This window comes from Helianthus annuus, chromosome 8, assembly GCF_002127325.2.
Source record: "Helianthus annuus cultivar XRQ/B chromosome 8, HanXRQr2.0-SUNRISE, whole genome shotgun sequence".
Taxonomy (NCBI): Eukaryota; Viridiplantae; Streptophyta; class Magnoliopsida; order Asterales; family Asteraceae; genus Helianthus; species Helianthus annuus.
The window spans coordinates 29561074-29581856 of record NC_035440.2 but is presented as its reverse complement, the minus strand read 5'-3'; the positions used below and the strand labels follow the sequence as shown (position 1 = coordinate 29581856).

Sequence of the window (20783 nt, the reverse complement as noted above, 5' to 3'; positions counted from 1 at the left end):
TAACAAATATAACACTATACATCTATCATAGACATGCTATCAGACAACCTATAGTGTTATATTTGTTATATAATGATATATAGTGTTACATAGTGTTATATGGTATTATATGGTGTTACATATTGTTATACGGTGTTTATATGGTGTTATATAGTATTATATATAGGGTTATAATACACTTCTCACACTGCTTACACTTTGAACACTTTTTACAGGATCCTCTACCTATATATATATATATATATATATATATATATATATATATATATATATATATATATATATATATATATATATATATATATATATATATATATATATATATATATATATATATATATATATATATATATATATATATATATATATATCTATACTACTTTAATAAACATATGTGAAGGACAAGATGGTAATTGAACAAGGTGTTGAAAAAACACTTAATGCACAATGTACAACTGTTAAGGCACAAGAAAACACAAACCCTTTTACCCTTTACAAGGGTATACATCTGCCGTCCAAATGTTTTACTTTCTCACACGGATCAACATCGGGACCGTCCATTTGACTTCACACGGATCACCATATGCTTTCTCTCTCAATGCTCACACATCTCACAAAACAACATCAGATCTTCTTCTCTCTCTCTTCTCGGCGATCTAGGGTTTCATGAGATCTATCACCAGATCCGTTTGAATCTATCACCAGATCCGTTTGATGAGCAGATCTAGGGTTTCATGAGATCTATCACAAGCTTTATCTGGCAAGGGATCCACAGATTTGAACAAGGGATCCGTTTGATGTTCTGATGTTGTTGCAATGAGTGTTATATATCTTACCATGTTCTTTTGTGATTCTTACTTTTCTGGTGAAGCGGTTGACGGATGTTCGAACGACGAAATCTGAGGTTTACGAAGGATTTTCGCATGTGTTTTGTGATGAATCGACTCAGGTTAGGTTCTAAATGTTGATTTATCTTTAATCTTGATGTGGATTTGTTAGTAGATAGATGCGGTTATTTCAAATTATGTTGAAAGTTTTGTGATATTTGAATTTGTATTTTTGGTGATGATAGTTAGGTTAATTTCAGATATGACATAGTGAAAGGATAAATTGTTTTTGTAGTTTTGATTTTACTTTATTCTGTTATATTTTGATCTTTTCCTTCATTTTTGGGACTGATAAGTGTCATGGTTTTGTGAAAATCTGAGGTTTACGAAGGATTTTCGCATGTGTTTTGTGATGAATCGACTCAGGTTAGGTTCTAAATGTTGATTTATCTTTAATTTTGATGTGGATTTGTTAGTAGATGCGGTTATTTCAAATTAGGTTGAAAGTTTTGTGATATTTGAATTTGTATTTTTGGTGATGATAGTTAGGTTAATTTCAGATATGACATAGTGAAAGGATAAATTGTTTTTGTAGTTTTGATTTTACTTTATTCTGTTATATTTTGATCTTTTCCTTCATTTTTGGGACTGATAAGTGTCATGGTTTTGTGAAAATCTGAGGTTTACGAAGGATTTTCGCATGTGTTTTGTGATGAATCGACTCAGGTTAGGTTCTAAATGTTGATTTATCTTTAATCTTGATGTGGATTTGTTAGTAGATGCGGTTATTTCCTACATCCGATGTTTTAGTTAGGATTTACCTTTTTAATTTTTTTTATGTTTACTTGTTTGTTTATATGTCACATGCAGATTAGTAAGACAAAGGTGTTTCTAAGGGCCGGACAGATGGCAGAGTATGATGGTTGTCGGACTAAGGTCCTAAGTTATACGACCTAGATGGCTTGGATGTTTCCCAAGTGTTCTATGATGCATAAGCTGAGCCTGTGAGGCTATGATGCATAAGCTGAGCCTGTGAGGCTATGATGCATAAGCTGAGCCTGTCGACTCTATGATGCATAAGCTGAGCTTGTGTTCTTAATATGTCTGAACTGAAACTGTTAAGGCTATGATGCATAAGCTGAGCCTGTGAGGTTACATATGTGTTTCTTGTGCTTAAAACACTTGTACATCATGCTTTAAAGGTTGTTTAAGTTTAGTGGAAAATTACTCTTGTACATCATGCTTTAAAGCGGGGTTACATAACACAATAGACTGTGATGATGATTGTATTTTGAGGGTACATAGAAGATCCGAGTAGCATCTTGGCGGGGCAATATCCAGGTTGCATAGTTCTCACTTTGCAACCGTGTGTTGCAGCCATGGCTTTACCCGTACTTGTGTTCATCTCTCAATTACATGTCTGAGTCTTCCAGTTGTAAAAGTATTATCACAGATTCACAGATCTAAAAGTACATGTCTGAAAGACAGATGTTGATTTATCTTTAATCTTGATGTGGATTTGTTAGTAGATGCGGTTATTTCAAATTAGGTTGAAAGTTTTGTGATATTTGAATTTGTATTTTTGGTGATGATAGTTAGGTTAATTTCAGATATGACATAGTGAAAGGATAAATTGTTTTTGTAGTTTTGATTTTACTTTATTCTGTTATATTTTGATCTTTTCCTTCATTTTTGGGACTGATAAGTGTCATGGTTTTGTGAAAATCTGAGGTTTACGAAGGATTTTCGCATGTGTTTTGTGATGAATCGACTCAGGTTAGGTTCTAAATGTTGATTTATCTTTAAGGCTATGATGCATAAGCTGAGCCTGTGAGGTTACATATGTGTTTCTTGTGCTTAAAACACTTGTACATCATGCTTTAAAGGTTGTTTAAGTTTAGTGGAAAATTACTCTTGTACATCATGCTTTAAAGCGGGGTTACATAACACAATAGACTGTGATGATGATTGTATTTTGAGGGTACATAGAAGATCCGAGTAGCATCTTGGCGGGGCAATATCCAGGTTGCATAGTTCTCACTTTGCAACCGTGTGTTGCAGCCATGGCTTTACCCGTACTTGTGTTCATCTCTCAATTACATGTCTGAGTCTTCCAGTTGTAAAAGTATTATCACAGATTCACAGATCTAAAAGTACATGTCTGAAAGACAGCTTGCTTGCTGCAGTCTCTATAAAGTAATATACGATATATCACTTGGATGTTTCCCAAGTGTTCTATGATGCATAAGCTGAGCCTGTGAGGCTATGATGCATAATAGACTGTGATGATGATCCAGGACAAGATGGTAATTGAACATCCGTCAAGCTCTTCCTCACTGTGATGATGATCAATAGAGAAGATCTGATGTTGTTTTGTGAGATGTGTGAGCATTGAGAGAGAAAGCATATGGTGATCCGTGTGAAGTCAAATGGACGGTCCCGATGTTGATCCGTGTGAGAAAGTTAAACAACCTTTAAAGCATGATGTACATCATGCTTTAAAGGTTGTTTAAGTTTAGTGGAAAATTACTCTTGTACATCATGCTTTAAAGCGGGGTTACATAACACAATAGACTGTGATGATGATTGTATTTTGAGGGTACATAGAAGATCCGAGTAGCATCTTGGCGGGGCAATATCCAGGTTGCATAGTTCTCACTTTGCAACCGTGTGTTGCAGCCATGGCTTTACCCGTAGTTGTGTTCATCTCTCAATTTATCCGTGTGAGAAAGTTAAACATTTGGACGGAAGATGTATAACCTTGTAAAGGGTAAAAGGGTTTGTGTTTTCTTGTGCCTTAACAGTTGTACATTGTGCATTAAGTGTTTTTTCAACACCTTGTTCAATTACCATCTTGTCCTTCACATATGTTTGACGGATGTTCGAAGGACGAAATCTGAGGTTTACGAAGGATTTTCGCATGTGTTTTGTGATGAATCGACTCAGGTTAGGTTCTAAATGTTGATTTATCTTTAATCTTGATGTGGATTTGTTAGTAGATGCGGTTATTTCAAATTAGGTTGAAAGTTTTGTCATATTTGAATTTGTATTTTTGGTGATGATAGTTAGGTTAATTTCAGATATGACATAGTGAAAGGATAAATTGTTTTTGTAGTTTTGATTTTACTTTGTTCTGTTATATTTTGATCTTTTCCTTTAATTTTGGGACTGATAAGTGTCATGGTTTTGTGATAATTATGATATTTAGGTCATTTTTGGGGATGATAAGTGTTGTAGTTCAATGAAAATTATGATAGTTAGGTCAATTTTAGATATGGAATAGTGAAAAGATAGATTGTTATGTACTTTTGATTTTAGTTTGTTCTGTGGGATGTTTTGATATACTTTTTCATTTCCCAAGTGTTCTATGATGCATAAGCTGAGCCTGTGAGGCTATGATGCATAAGCTGAGCCTGTGAGGCTATGATGCATAAGCTGAGCCTGTCGACTCTATGATGCATAAGCTGAGCTTTGTTCTTAATATGTCTGAACTGAAACTGTTAAGGCTATGATGCATAAGCTGAGCCTGTGAGGTTACATATGTGTTTCTTGTGCTTAAAACACTTGTACATCATGCTTTAAAGGTTGTTTAAGTTTAGTGGAAAATTACTCTTGTACATCATGCTTTAAAGCGGGGTTACATAACACAATAGACTGTGATGATGATTGTATTTTGAGGGTACATAGAAGATCCGAGTAGCATCTTGGCGGGGCAATATCCAGGTTGCATAGTTCTCACTTTGCAACCGTGTGTTGCAGCCATGGCTTTACCCGTACTTGTGTTCATCTCTCAATTACATGTCTGAGTCTTTCAGTTGAGTGTAGTTGAGAGTTTGTAAAGTGTGAGTAGAGTGTAGATATCTCTGAATTATTTATAGAGACTGAAGCAAGCATGCTGTCTTTCAAGCATGGTGTCTTTTAAACAGTGTATGGAAGAGTGTTGATATATTATAGAGACTGCAGCAAGCAAGCTGTCTTTCACACAAAATTAAAGTGTTGCTTTTTCCTGAACTGAATTTAATTAGTTATACCTTTGGTTAACGACTGTCACGATCACTATTATTACAGAACAAGCTCACTCCGATCTTCTGGCAGCAGGAGAAAGTGTATCTGCTTGGAGAGTCTCGGAATCGGCTTTAGTGACGCTGAACGCTGCTTCATTAGAATAAAGGTTTTTATATTTGCAACTTGACAAAATGTGATTTATATTAAATTTATTTTAAGTTAATAGTGTACTGGTTATAACTAATATCAAATCTTTACTAATACTTGATTTCTTTTTATGATGGTTGACTTTGCGAGAACTAACGGAGCTTGTGTTCTTAATATGTCTGAACTGAAAGTGTTTGAGGCTATGATGCATAAGCTGAGTCTGTCAGGTTACATATTTGTTTCTTGTGCTTAAAACACGTGTACATCATGCTTTAAAGGTTGTTTAAGTTTAGTGGCAAATTACTCTTGTTGTGTACTCCGGATTTTGTGTTCTTAATCTGTCTGAACTGAAAGTGTTTGAGGCTGTGATGCGAAAGCTGAGCTTGTGTTCTTAATCTGTCTGAACTAAAAGTGTTGAGTCTATGATGCATAAGCTGAGCTTGTGTTCTTAATCTGTCTGAAGTAAAAGTGTTTTGAGGCTGTGATGCAAAAACTGAGCCTGTGTAATCTATCTGAACTGAAAGTGTTTGAGGCTGTGATGCAAAAGCTGAGCCTGTGCAAGGTTCGCTCGGTCCAACAACTCAAGCAAATGTTTTCTTTGCATTTTAGGGGGAACATGTGTGCTTCTCTCCCAGGGCATACAAAACATAGGTTATTGGCGGCAGCTCGCCATATTTAACATATAAAAAAACTTTATATGTTAAATTTGGCGGACTGCCGCCAATAACCTGTGTCTTGTATGCCCTGTGGAGAGAAGCACCCATCTTCCCCCTAAAAAACATAGAAAACATTTGCTTGAGTTGTTGGACCGAGCGAACCTTGCATAATGCGTCAAGGGAAACTATTGGTCGAGCGAGACATTTGTTCAGGTATCCTTATTTCATGATAAAATGATTATGAATAGCTGTGCATGTGACACCTGTGTCACCGCGACCATCAAACAAATACCAAGCCGATGAAATATTGTATTTCATACTTGGGATTTTGTATAAATATGTGTATGTTTTGCACATATCAATTATTGTTCAAATTCAAACTCTACATCGCTTTCTGGAGCATTATACGCAAACTGGTGCGTAAACGTACTCAGTTTATTGCGACAAATACTCCGGAACATCAACATACACTCAACGTACCTTAAATAACCTTTACATAACTTAGAAATAAGTTTTGAAGGCTTTGGTATAGCAAAAACAAGTTAATTCGCTTACAGGGACTAAACTTGACAAACTGCGAAAGTATGCCAATCTGAACTATAACGAACATTCCGGAACATGTCCATAAGTTAAACATACCATAAATATCCTTTACATGGCTTAGAAATAGGCTTTGAGGGGTTTGGTATGCTAAGATAAACTTCTGGGTCATTCAGGGACTAAAAGTGTCAAAAAGTGCACAAGTTTGCACTTTCGCGCATAACTTATGTTCTGAATACATCCGGACATTCAAAAAATTTATGTAAGCATCCTTATATTATGCCTTAGTGTTTGGCATGAGAAAAATCCATTCGTCGCGTCATTTGGATCGTCTTTCACGCTTATGCGCATTCCGTCGTAATTAAGCGAACATCGCGATCGTACGGCCAAACGAACCGACATCCGACATATTTTTGGGCATGTTTCATGTACACAATGTTTAGGCATCATTTTAGGGCCTTAGAGATGGCTTTACAGGTCTTAGAAGGGCTGGAAATAGCTTAAACACGCAACAGGGACCAAAAGTGTAAATTCTGCAAGTGGTGCAGATCAGAGAGGGCCAGGCGGCCCGCGTGAGTTTTGCCCAAATATGAGGCGGGCCGCGTGGGGATGTCTGACAGAAAGATTTTGCATTTAATGCAGAATCTGGCCTTTCGTTCGATCAAAGGGCGATGCCTTTTCACCCAAATGAAGGGCCAAGGGTCAAGTTCACTGAATTTAACCCCTGGACACATGTACGCACGAGATCAAGGCACGATATTCGATAAAACGATCCTAACGGTTCCACCTTTCCTATAAATACCCCCCCCCCCCTTTAGTGTAAAAATCACAAAATCAGATCTTGAAGCTCTAAGTTGAAACCATTGTTTCATACCTGAGCTATTTGATCTTGATTTGCACTCGGGGACCCTCCGTAAGTCTTCTTTCGCTCTTTTATTCGCTTTTCGAGTCCGAAAGTCAACGTTTTGTTGACTTTCTGCATTGACCAGCTTATGGTCGATGCGAAGTTCATGGAACTTCATAACGTGAGCGTGATCACGATGGTCATGGTCCGTAGTGACCATACCTACTGATCACCACGTTATCAAGGCTCAGTGACGAGTCGTAGTTTCGGCCAAAATGTGCATTCTTGCATATTTTGTAACCAAACTACTCATGGGCATCAAAGCCGTTTGTTTTGATGTCAAACCTGTTTCTAAACTTAGTTAAGCATGTTCTAACATGCTTAGCTCGTCACTTTTAGTTTAGTGCTTATATAGGGTCGTAAGGTAAGCGATCTAAACCATCGCTTATACTTTCGAACCCGACCCATTTGGTCGATCATTAGGATCCGACCAAACACTTTAGGTGGCCATAGTTGTAACCTTCCGGGGTTATACCTAGTGGTCACGATGTTAGGCGTTCCAGACGCGTTCTACGCGAACGACGCGTAAGGTAGCATAAGCTACCTAAACAGGTCGTGATGGACCGTAAGCACTTAGGTTATGTTTCATTTTAGTATGTAGGCTTTGTTAAACCATATTACACGAGTATCCATACTCGTTTGGTTTTCGAACCCGCGTACTGTCCGATCCTTCCGATTTGGTCCGGTATATTAACATAGCTACCTATTAGGTGCCGTTTGATATCCCGTGATCTTTAGCATTATCTGGTTATTATACAAGAACTCCAAAGCAATCTCAGGTGAGTACATTGAACCCCTCTTTTACTGTTTTCTAAACTGTTTTGGGGTGAAACACATGTGCCTACCTGTTACTTTCATGCTTTCCTGTTTTCACATCATATACTTGCTATGTTCAATAGTACATATATAGTACATGATTTCAGTGTGTTTATGCTATGTATGTCCATCGTGTGCATACTTAGCACAACACTTTACATTACATTTTCATGCTATGTATGCCCATTGTGTGCGTACTTAGTACATTGTTTTACATTACATGCTATGTATGCCCATTGTGTGCATGCTTAGTACATTGTTGCACATTGCATTACTGTTGCATATGCTCATCCAGCATATGAACACATCACACTACATTTTGAACTGTTGTACTCTACAATACATTTCATGCTACGTACGCCCATTGTGTGCATACGTAGTACATTGTTTCACATTGCATTACTGTTGCATATGCTCATCCAGCATATGAACACATTACACTACATTTTGAACCGTTGTGACCATTTGACTATGTGAACCGTCTTAACCCTTCAATTTCGTGAACCGTCTGTAACCATTGAACCGTGTAAACCAGTTGTATCCGTTGACATGGATTACATTTGACAATAGACATTTGACTATACATGAACATTTCTACCGTTGTTAAACATTTCATCTTGATGGTTTGGTTTGAGTAAGTGATTTAAGTAACGAGGCATGTGTAATATGATACAAGCATGGTGGATACGCCGCTGGTACTTCCTATATATAAGTGTTTGTATGGTATTACATATCGTAGCGTTATTTGAATCATTTCAATTTGAAACATAGAACATTTTATACAAATAACACGCTTTTCACAAGACATTGATTTACAAACAACAAATCTTATACAAACTCTTTTTACATGGTTATTCAGTTAACCATGCATTGTTCTCTTATTTATACATATCATTTGATCTTACCGTTTTTCAAATGATTTACAAGACAAAGCAAAATACGAGGTTCATGACTAAACATTTTCTCAAACTCAAGTCATGAATTCCGTTTTCACAAAACCAATGTATCTCACAGGCATTTTTATGCTGACGTACCTATTTTCACATGTGTTTTCAGGAGATGATGCATAGGACTTATCAAGACATACTTAGGCGGACCTGTGCCTTAGTGACTTAAAAGAGACAAGAACTAGTTAATTTATGTTATGTACACTTTGATTCTTGTTTAGACAATGTAAATCCTTCATGTTTGATTTATAAAACGAAACTTCATTCGCCATGGATTTGAAACAATTGATTCTGTTACAACACTCCCCGACGTTTCCGCCACGTTTTGTATGTTCTACGTGGTCGGGGTGTGACAGAAAAGATGGTATCAGAGCCAATGGTTATAGGGAATTAGGTTATTAGTAATGCTTTGACCTAGTCTATAACCTTCCTAGGAACCTAACGCGAGTTTACTTGCGTTTAGTCACAAAACAATACCGTCACCTACCCTTAGGCGACGACCACAACAAGAACATAAATTTCAAAACCGCCTTGAAAGCTAATCATCTGTTCTAGGATGATTGATTACTAGGTTTTGAACCCTCTATTGTAAGGTTTTGAACCCTTTGTTATAAGGTTTTGAACCCCTTTGAATTTTCAAAACTCCCGTCAAAGTTTTGGGTCCTAAATAGTGTGAACACGTGCGAACTGGAAGGGTGAATGCCTGTACCCTGGGTTTTCTGTCTAAGGTTAGAGTGTTCGTACAAATCCGCATAATCGGACCAGTCACTCTTACCTGGGAACTCTTGGGGTGAGTGTCCACTTATAGGCGAGCATGTCTTCGCGATACACTATGAGGATCTATTTGCTTTGATTCAGCCCTGGTGTTGTTTGTTTGCTTCATGATTCAAACAAGTGACCATCAACCGTGATTATGGTCAGTGATTGTAACATCCTATTCTTACCCAATACCATTTTATTTGTTTCCTTTCATGTTTTCCTCTTTTAGAATGCCTCCTCGACGCGAACACCAGATAGCAACTGCCGAGCTGGCAGAAATAATTGCGCAGCAGATGGCTGCTCAATTCCCAAATCTCTTTGCTCAATGGAACCAAGCCAACAACAACAACAATGGTACATGCAATTTCAAGAACTTTAACTCGGCTAAACCACTCAAGTTTAGTGGTTCTGAGGGAGCAACTGGGCTTCTCCAATGGTTCGAGAGCATCGAGAATACCTTTCGCCACGTGCAGTGTCCGGAAAATCGCAAGGTCGAGTTTTCTTCGAGTGTGTTTCAGAAGAGGGCTCTTACATGGTGGAACGGGGTAATGAGAGACCGTGGTGCAGATGTTGCTCTAGCACAAACATGGGCTGAACTGAGAGCACTTATGATGAGAGAGTTTTGTCCTCGTCATGAACAACGAGCGTTGGAGAAGGAATTTGATGATTTGAAACAAGATAGTGGCGAACACAGGGCATATACTGATAGGTTTGAGGAGTTGAGTCTACTTTTCCCGACTATGGTCGCCCCACTCGACAAGGCTATCGAAAGGTACATCGACGGCCTGCCTGACTCGGTACAAGACATTGTCACTGGTAGCAACCCTACCACACTCCGTCAGGCCATTGAGCTATCTGCAACCTTGACTGAATCGCAGATCAGAAAGCATAAACTTTTTCGAAAAGATGACAAGAAATCAGCCGGGGAATCGAACCCAATCGAGGAATCAAAGACCATGGATGAACAGACTGAATCTCCTAAGAAGTCAAGGAAGCGAAAGGCTTCTCAGAACTTCGCCGTGGTCGCTCACAATGGTCAAGCCGTCCCCAACCAACCAGCTCAACCCCCTGCTAGAAAACCATACAATGGAACTGCACCCTTGTGCAACCAATGTAGCCTCCATCATCACGCCAATGTACAGTGCCGCAAATGCCAAACTTGTGGACTTATAGGCCATACAACAAGAATCTGCCCAGCTGCAGCTGCACCAAACCAAGCTGGCAACAATCCCGCTCAAGGTCGTTTCCTACCAGGTTCTTGTTTCAACTGTGGCGAGATGGGTCATTTCCGAAGAAATTGCCCAAAGCTTGCTAATGCAAATCCAGCACAAGGATGATCACCCGACTGACTAGAAGACAACATCGTTTAGAAATAATCATGTCTTATGTATTAAGTTTCTTTTGTTGTCAAGATCCAAGGAACAGTTGATATCGTTGTTTATAAATAAATCTTTCATTTACATTGCAATGTATTTCGATGGTTGCATGTATAAACGACATATCCCTTGCAATACCGACAATCAAGGAACCGTATTCCTTGAGGAACAAACTACCCCCAAAATTCCCCCATTCTATAATCGCTTGCGTCTTCCACGGAATTCCTAAGTACCCGTTTATTCTAAGGAAACGAAGTACAAGGCGCAGGTTACAACACAAGACGAATACCCAAGGTACCACTATAAATCCTTAATAGGGTACCTAGGAATTTCCCGTAAGTCTTTAATTGTTGTATACCTTCATTCGAATGTGGTGATTCCTTGTAATCAAAAATCGAATTTTGGGAGATCTTTCTATCTTCTCAGATAGATTCCAGTGAACATTGAGATCCGTCGACAGGTTTCCATATCCGTATTCAATCGATAACAAGTTAATAACAAATTATGATCAAATTAAACAATTATGTGACTATGTGCTTATGTGTTTCCTTATGTATTGTTGTGTGATCCAAATTATGTTATCCAAATCTTCGTAGAATCTTACATATCCGTGTACAAGAGATTCATAGTAGGATGCCCAAAGGTATTACTTAAAATCCTCAATGGACTTCTATGTTATAGTTAAGTCCCTCGGATTATAAAGTACTACTTCATAATTAGACCCCTTGAGTGGTCTAGCTAAACAGATTCATCCAAAAATCTGGTTAGGGATATCATGTGATGATATAGCTGAAAGGACTCCTTGGTGGCCTAACCAAGAGGATCCCCTGTCGATCTAATTAAAAGGAACCGATGGAAGTCTAGTCACCCTCGTCACAAGTTTGATATCCTTCCCCAAAACATTACAAAACAAACTGTGCGGACTGTGCAAGGGATTACGTAATTATGGATGCATACATAATTATGGAATTTAGTGCACAGAAATCACAGCAAGTTCTGTCATGTGTCTAGAGATAACCCTATTCATTTCAAATTCTGATGAAGCATCCGTTGAGGAAAAATGAACTAGCTATTCATTTTTCGCTTCTGAAGAATATCCGTTGAGGAAATGAATATCCGTTTATCCTTCATTTCCAAATCTGAAGAATACCCGTCGAGGAAAATGACCCCGTTTGTTCATTTTCGTTCTGAAGATTTATCCGTTGAGGAAATGAATATCCGTTTATCCTTCATTTCCAAGTCTGAAGAATACCCGTTGAAGATGACCCCGTTTGTTCATTTTCGTTTCTGAAGATTATCCGTTGAGGAAATGAATATCCGTTGTGTAATCCTTCATTTCCAACTCTGAGGAAGCAACCGTTGAAGATGACTCCGTTAGCTCATTTTCGTTTCTGAAGATTATCCGTTGAGGAAATGAATATCCGTTGTGTAATCCTTCATTTCCAACTCTGAGGAAGCAACCGTTGAAGATGACTCCGTTAGCTCATTTTCGTTTCTGAAGATTTATCCGTTGAGGAAATGAATATCCGTTGTGTAATCCTTCATTTCCAACTCTGAGGAAGCAACCGTTGAAGATGACTTCGTTAGCTCATTTTCGTTTCTGAAGATTTATCCGTTGAGGAAATGAATATCCGTTGTGTAATCCTTCATTTCCAACTCTGAGGAAGCAACCGTTGAAGATGACTCCGTTAGTTCATTTTCGTTTCTGAAGATTATCCGTTGAGGAAATGAATATACGTTGTGTAATACTTCATTTCCAACTCTGAGGAAGCAACCGTTGAAGATGACCCCGTTTGTTCATTTTCGTTTCTGAAGATTATCCGTTGAGGAAATGAATATCCGTTGTGTAATACTTCATTTCCAACTCTGAGGAAGCAACCGTTGAAGATGACCCCGTTTGTTCATTTTCGTTTCTGAAGATTTTCCGTTGAGGAAATGAATATCCGTTGTGTAATCCTTCATTTCCAATTCTGATGAAGCAACCGTTGAAAATGACCCGTCTGTTCATTTTCGTTTCGGAAGAATGACCGTTAAGGAAATGACAAGATATTGCCTTACATATCATTGGTGGTTATTTGGCAAATTCACAAATAGACTCATACGAATAAATTTCGGGACGAAATTTCCTAAAGTAGGGGAGACTGTGACACCTGTGTCACCGCGACCATCAAACAAATACCAAGCCGATGAAATATTGTATTTCATACTTGGGATTTTGTATAAATATGTGTATGTTTTGCACATATCAATTATTGTTCAAATTCAAACTCTACATCGCTTTCTGGAGCATTATACGCAAACTGGTGCGTAAACGTACTCAGTTTATTGCGACAAATACTCCGGAACATCAACATACACTCAACGTACCTTAAATAACCTTTACATAACTTAGAAATAAGTTTTGAAGGCTTTGGTATAGCAAAAACAAGTTAATTCGCTTACAGGGACTAAACTTGACAAACTGTGAAAGTATGCCAATCTGAACTATAACGAACATTCCGGAACATGTCCATAAGTTAAACATACCATAAATATCCTTTACATGGCTTAGAAATAGGCTTTGAGGGGTTTGGTATGCTAAGATAAACTTCTGGGTCATTCAGGGACTAAAAGTGTCAAAAAGTGCACAAGTTTGCACTTTCGCGCATAACTTATGTTCTGAATACATCCGGACATTCAAAAAATTTATGTAAGCATCCTTATATTATGCCTTAGTGTTTGGCATGAGAAAAATCCATTCGTCGCGTCATTTGGATCGTCTTTCACGCTTATGCGCATTCCGTCGTAATTAAGCGAACATCGCGATCGTACGGCCAAACGAACCGACATCCGACATATTTTTGGGCATGTTTCATGTCCACAATGTTTAGGCATCATTTTAGGGCCTTAGAGATGGCTTTACAGGTCTTAGAAGGGCTGGAAATAGCTTAAACACGCAACAGGGACCAAAAGTGTAAATTCTGCAAGTGGTGCAGATCAGAGAGGGCCAGGCGGCCCGCGTGAGTTTTGCCCAAATATGAGGCGGGCCGCGTGGGGATGTCTGACAGAAAGATTTTGCATTTAATGCAGAATCTGGCCTTTCGTTCGATCAAAGGGCGATGCCTTTTCACCCAAATGAAGGGCCAAGGGTCAAGTTCACTGAATTTAACCCCTGGACACATGTACGCACGAGATCAAGGCACGATATTCGATAAAACGATCCTAACGGTTCCACCTTTCCTATAAATACCCCCCCCCTTTAGTGTAAAAATCACAAAATCAGATCTTGAAGCTCTAAGTTGAAACCATTGTTTCATACCTGAGCTATTTGATCTTGATTTGCACTCGGGGACCCTCCGTAAGTCTTCTTTCGCTCTTTTATTCGCTTTTCGAGTCCGAAAGTCAACGTTTTGTTGACTTTCTGCATTGACCAGCTTATGGTCGATGCGAAGTTCATGGAACTTCATAACGTGAGCGTGATCACGATGGTCATGGTCCGTAGTGACCATACCTACTGATCACCACGTTATCAAGGCTCAGTGACGAGTCGTAGTTTCGGCCAAAATGTGCATTCTTGCATATTTTGTAACCAAACTACTCATGGGCATCAAAGCCGTTTGTTTTGATGTCAAACCTGTTTCTAAACTTAGTTAAGCATGTTCTAACATGCTTAGCTCGTCACTTTTAGTTTAGTGCTTATATAGGGTCGTAAGGTAAGCGATCTAAACCATCGCTTATACTTTCGAACCCGACCCATTTGGTCGATCATTAGGATCCGACCAAACACTTTAGGTGGCCATAGTTGTAACCTTCCGGGGTTATACCTAGTGGTCACGATGTTAGGCGTTCCAGACGCGTTCTACGCGAACGACGCGTAAGGTAGCATAAGCTACCTAAACAGGTCGTGATGGACCGTAAGCACTTAGGTTATGTTTCATTTTAGTATGTAGGCTTTGTTAAACCATATTACACGAGTATCCATACTCGTTTGGTTTTCGAACCCGCGTACTGTCCGATCCTTCCGATTTGGTCCGGTATATTAACATAGCTACCTATTAGGTGCCGTTTGATATCCCGTGATCTTTAGCATTATCTGGTTATTATACAAGAACTCCAAAGCAATCTCAGGTGAGTACATTGAACCCCTCTTTTACTGTTTTCTAAACTGTTTTGGGGTGAAACACATGTGCCTACCTGTTACTTTCATGCTTTCCTGTTTTCACATCATATACTTGCTATGTTCAATAGTACATATATAGTACATGATTTCAGTGTGTTTATGCTATGTATGTCCATCGTGTGCATACTTAGCACAACACTTTACATTACATTTTCATGCTATGTATGCCCATTGTGTGCGTACTTAGTACATTGTTTTACATTACATGCTATGTATGCCCATTGTGTGCATGCTTAGTACATTGTTGCACATTGCATTACTGTTGCATATGCTCATCCAGCATATGAACACATCACACTACATTTTGAACCGTTGTACTCTACAATACATTTCATGCTACGTACGCCCATTGTGTGCATACGTAGTACATTGTTTCACATTGCATTACTGTTGCATATGCTCATCCAGCATATGAACACATTACACTACATTTTGAACCGTTGTGACCATTTGACTATGTGAACCGTCTTAACCCTTCAATTTCGTGAACCGTCTGTAACCATTGAACCGTGTAAACCAGTTGTATCCGTTGACATGGATTACATTTGACAATAGACATTTGACTATACATGAACATTTCTACCGTTGTTAAACATTTCATCTTGATGGTTTGGTTTGAGTAAGTGATTTAAGTAACGAGGCATGTGTAATATGATACAAGCATGGTGGATACGCCGCTGGTACTTCCTATATATAAGTGTTTGTATGGTATTACATATCGTAGCGTTATTTGAATCATTTCAATTTGAAACATAGAACATTTTATACAAATAACACGCTTTTCACAAGACATTGATTTACAAACAACAAATCTTATACAAACTCTTTTTACATGGTTATTCAGTTAACCATGCATTGTTCTCTTATTTATACATATCATTTGATCTTACCGTTTTTCAAATGATTTACAAGACAAAGCAAAATACGAGGTTCATGACTAAACATTTTCTCAAACTCAAGTCATGAATTCCGTTTTCACAAAACCAATGTATCTCACAGGCATTTTTATGCTGACGTACCTATTTTCACATGTGTTTTCAGGAGATGATGCATAGGACTTATCAAGACATACTTAGGCGGACCTGTGCCTTAGTGACTTAAAAGAGACAAGAACTAGTTAATTTATGTTATGTACACTTTGATTCTTGTTTAGACAATGTAAATCCTTCATGTTTGATTTATAAAACGAAACTTCATTCGCCATGGATTTGAAACAATTGATTCTGTTACAACACTCCCCGACGTTTCCGCCACGTTTTGTATGTTCTACGTGGTCGGGGTGTGACAGTGCATAAACTAATCGCAAGTTTGTTTGGTATATGCAGGGTAATAGGGAACAGAGGTTGAACCTGTGGTTTGACGCAACAAAGAACTTCCGTACTTACTCTATTCTATGACTACTGCAGTGACACCGGTCGGCTTGAATCGAGCCCAAATCAGTTTTCTGGATTTGAAATGATAGCCATTCAAGTTTATAATAAAAAGCAATCATGCTGTAGTGAACTACTTTTAAAAAAAAACAGATGTATGTATGTATGCATGTTCTGATTATATATTAGAAACCACCTACATATTTCTGATGCTTGAATGGGAACGACTATTGGACCAACAAAAACAAGATAATTTCATATTTATGATGCTAGCTACCAATATGTATTCATAATTGATTATCTTGTATACACTTGTACGAAGTGTCATGCACAACAAAAGGTAAAGTTATTCTTTGTGTGCATTGCCACTCAAGTTCATTGTTTGGGTCAACTAACGGGTCAAAATAGGCTTTCGAACTCTAAAAATGGATCTTCGGAATCAGTTAGTTGTAGCAAGAAAATGGTTGGTTGGGTTATGTGGTTAACTTTACTAGATATGCCATCACTTCATCTGTTATAAAACACAATATTGACCCATCGGTTGGCAGGTTTCAAATCTTGACTTGACCTTTAGAGCATATGTATTGGTAAATATCTGCCAACGTACAGTAAGTAATCAGACAGCGTTACCTTTTCAACACTTAACATTTTAATGTTGTTTTTGTAGTTATGTTTAATACAAGTATAAATAGTTGGACAAAGGAGTGTTGTTGTGTTGGTCCAAACCGACATGTTATAGGTTGTATTTTTTTTAATAAAGATGGTAACTTTATTATATTCGGCAATGTATATGATTTGAATTACACTTTTTTTAGATTATATTCGGCAATGTATATGATTTATAATCATTAACTTATGAGTTTTTAAGAGATTACAATTTAAATTACATAAGGTACTAATAGATCCTACTTGACCCGGATTACATCTCTAAACAATGAAACCCTAAAATCTTGAGCCATTTTTCTCTCTAAATTCACTTGCTACAATTTATCGCGCCATATTGAAATCGAAGAACAACAAACCTATAGGTGATAAACTAACGGTAAACGAGTATCCTATTGTAAATCGTCACTCCCGCCAAACCTATAGGTGATAAACTAACGGTAAACGAGTATTCTATTGTAAATCGTCACTCCCGCCGCATCGCGCGGGTAAATGGCTAGTATATATATATAGGGTAAAGATCAAAAGCAAATGGGTCTTAACATACTAAATATGAGAAGTGAAGGATGATTTTTTTTAAATTTGTTTTCCATCTACTTAAACATGGTGTTTAGTTCCAAAATGTAAAAAAAAATCGTATAATTACTCTAGTAGAATAATTATGTGTAATTACTTTAAAGTGATTACATAGTAACTCTACTGGTGTAAATACGCGATTTTTTTAGATTCTAAGACTAAAATACGTGATTGACAAGATGGGAAAAAACTCCTCCTTCACTTCTCATGTTTACTATGTTAAACTCATTTGTATAATAACCTTACTTTCTCTCTCTATATATAGAGAGAGAGAATGTGTGCGCGTGCTCTAGCTGATAGCAAAAATATAAAATGTAGCTAACTTTTTATTCACGATGAATCCTTCGATAACTCGTCGATGATTATATTATGTCATAAAAATTTATTGTAATCTAAGTTTTGTGTTATTGGTTTTAGAGACCTCAATTGAAAAATATATTTATAAAACATCGAAGAATAAATTATATTTTTAAGAACTCCTAGAGTTTTTATAAAAATTTAAACAACAATATGCATCCTACAAAATTTGAACACTAATCTTTTATACCACGCTATAAGTATATATGTCTTTAGGGCGACAATTCGACAACCTTTTTTTCTAGGGCTTTTCTTGTAGGGTTTTTGGATGTTATTGGGTTACAGTAGAGATTTGGTTTTATTATGTTACGGCTTTTTCATGTTTTATTTTTTTTTGGTTTTAACTTTGTTATTGTTTTTGCTTTTAACTTGTTGTGTTTACATAGAGTGAATTTGATTTGCTTTGCTTGTGTTTGATTGATCATATATGTGTTTGCTAGCTTAAATCTTTGACTTGATTTCTTGGTATTCAGTTTGATGATTCACATTTCTCCAAAGAAGTGGTTTTATGGTTTGATCTAGGGGTTCACATGCTTGATACAAATAGGGTCTGCAATTTTTGACACAACTTGAAACACAACACGAAAATACTCAGTTTTGAGTTGTCATAATTAACATGGTTAATAAGCGGGTCGTGGTCCCATGAAACCTGTTTTATAAAACCGTTATGTTCGAATTGACATGTTTAATTAAACACATTGACCCGCTAACTAGCCATTTTTTACAACCCATTAACACGATAAACATGTTTACAACTTGATTACTACCTGCCTACAAGTTTGAAGCTTTTAACTACACGGGTTTAATGTGTCATGCTCGGGTTCCATAAAATATTAAGTATATGTAGGATATGATTGATGTTATTGACACAAATAAAATATAGGTTATCCTTGGGTTGATCAGTTTCAACCCGCTAGTCTAATTTTGGGTTTGAAGACCTTTGCTTATAATACTTTGGGTCTATTTTGATCTTTGATTGTTTCAATGTGTAACACCAATCTAATTACTATTTGAATCTAATAATAATATACTGGATTTTATATAAAAAGTGCTTTAATTAAAATCTAAGTTACCAATTTGAAGTTTTAAAGTAACCACATACTAGTCAACTACCGACTAGCTTAAATATTCACAACAAGATTAGCAAATTGTTTACATCCAAAAACATTGTCTAATACAGTTAGGATAACGCGGAAGCTTCAAAAGTTCGTGTTCGGTTCTTCAGAACTTGCTTGATCGCCATCCGTGAAGTCCCCATTATCACCTAAAGTCAAAACCACTTAATATGTTAGTTTTGACAATTAAATAGATCACATAAACTAGTTCCAGCAACAATTTAATAAAAAGAAAATTTAAAATTGAGTTTGGGTCCTGTCGCGCGTCGCGCCAGTGACCACTCAACCTGCTGCGTGTCGCGACGGTGTTTGCGTGTCGCGCCAGATCCAAAAGACCATGTCGCGTGGTGCGGGGGAGACCATTTTCCAGCAGGTGCAGGTTTTTGACCTGCATTTTCTGCCAGCTCCAGATTTCACCAACATTAACTTCAAACGGTCATAACTTTAGATCCGGAAGTCCGTTTTAGGTGATTCTTTTTCCTATACGTCTGTAATTTCATTACCGACGTGCCTATTACAATCACCATACCGAAAATTTGATTTACGGACCAAACGACTATATGTCACTATACTATTGTTCGACCCATTATATTATCACTCATTTTTGCTATCTTTTCAATAATAAACACAAGGCACTTTTTACCCAACTTCCAGGGCTTATTATCACCGGCATTTCATTACCAATCTTATGGCTTCATGCTCATGTGATTGTTATTGCCAATGCTAACTACTATAAAAAACACCAACACTACTAATTACACCCTTGTTTGACCCGTTTGGCTCATCAATGGAATCCTCCATTATAATGACTACTAAACGGCTTCTAGCCGATGCTTAACCTATCAATTCAAGTAACGAGCATTGTCGCTCCAATCAACACAACTTTTACCCTACAACTCAACTATACTTATTCTAATTATCAAACTACTCAATGTAACGAATCAAGATATATATACTTGCACAAATCATCAACATTGGTCTCTAACCATGATTACCCATTCACGGGCTTGTTAACCTCAGCGTATCACGTCCGTTCCGTGGTTTACGCTTTTATAACTCAATTTTAATGAGAGACGTTTTAGTCACTTCAACACTACAATTTCAACCGTTGTTCGACCCGTTTGGTTGTTTAATGGAACCACCATTTTACAACACACCAAACTTATTCTAACCGATATTTGACCCATTTATTTATCTAGTGATCTTCGTCACTTCGACTATGTCAACTTCATATATTATGCTAATTTTAAAGTCTACTAACGAAAACACATAATCGAACATAACTTAACGAAACCATAGTTACGTACCTTCAAAGCGTTCCCTTCAAACGCGTATCGCCACTAGCTCGTCCACTTGACGTTTCGATTTCCTTGCCTATAGAGTTCAACCATAGATGTTTAGAACTCTCTTATAGTATATAACGCATAATTTACCACACTAATCAAATATGCGTTTTTAGTCCAAATTCTCAACACTTATCTTCTCTCAGGCATTATATCAAACACCTAATGAGCAAGATTTCATACAATTCAAAAATCAAGTTCTTGACTAACTATTTAACCAAGA

General features: G+C 37.4%; 1 long non-coding RNA gene across 1 annotated transcript; it reads left to right on the top strand.

The window, feature by feature from the left end:
• The first annotated feature begins 5787 nt into the window (after positions 1-5787).
• On the top strand, positions 5788-16656 carry LOC118481218. Its single transcript, XR_004864933.1, has 2 exons — positions 5788-5848; positions 16462-16656. It is a non-coding gene; the product is annotated as an uncharacterized LOC118481218 (long non-coding RNA).
• Positions 16657-20783: the final 4127 nt, after the last annotated feature.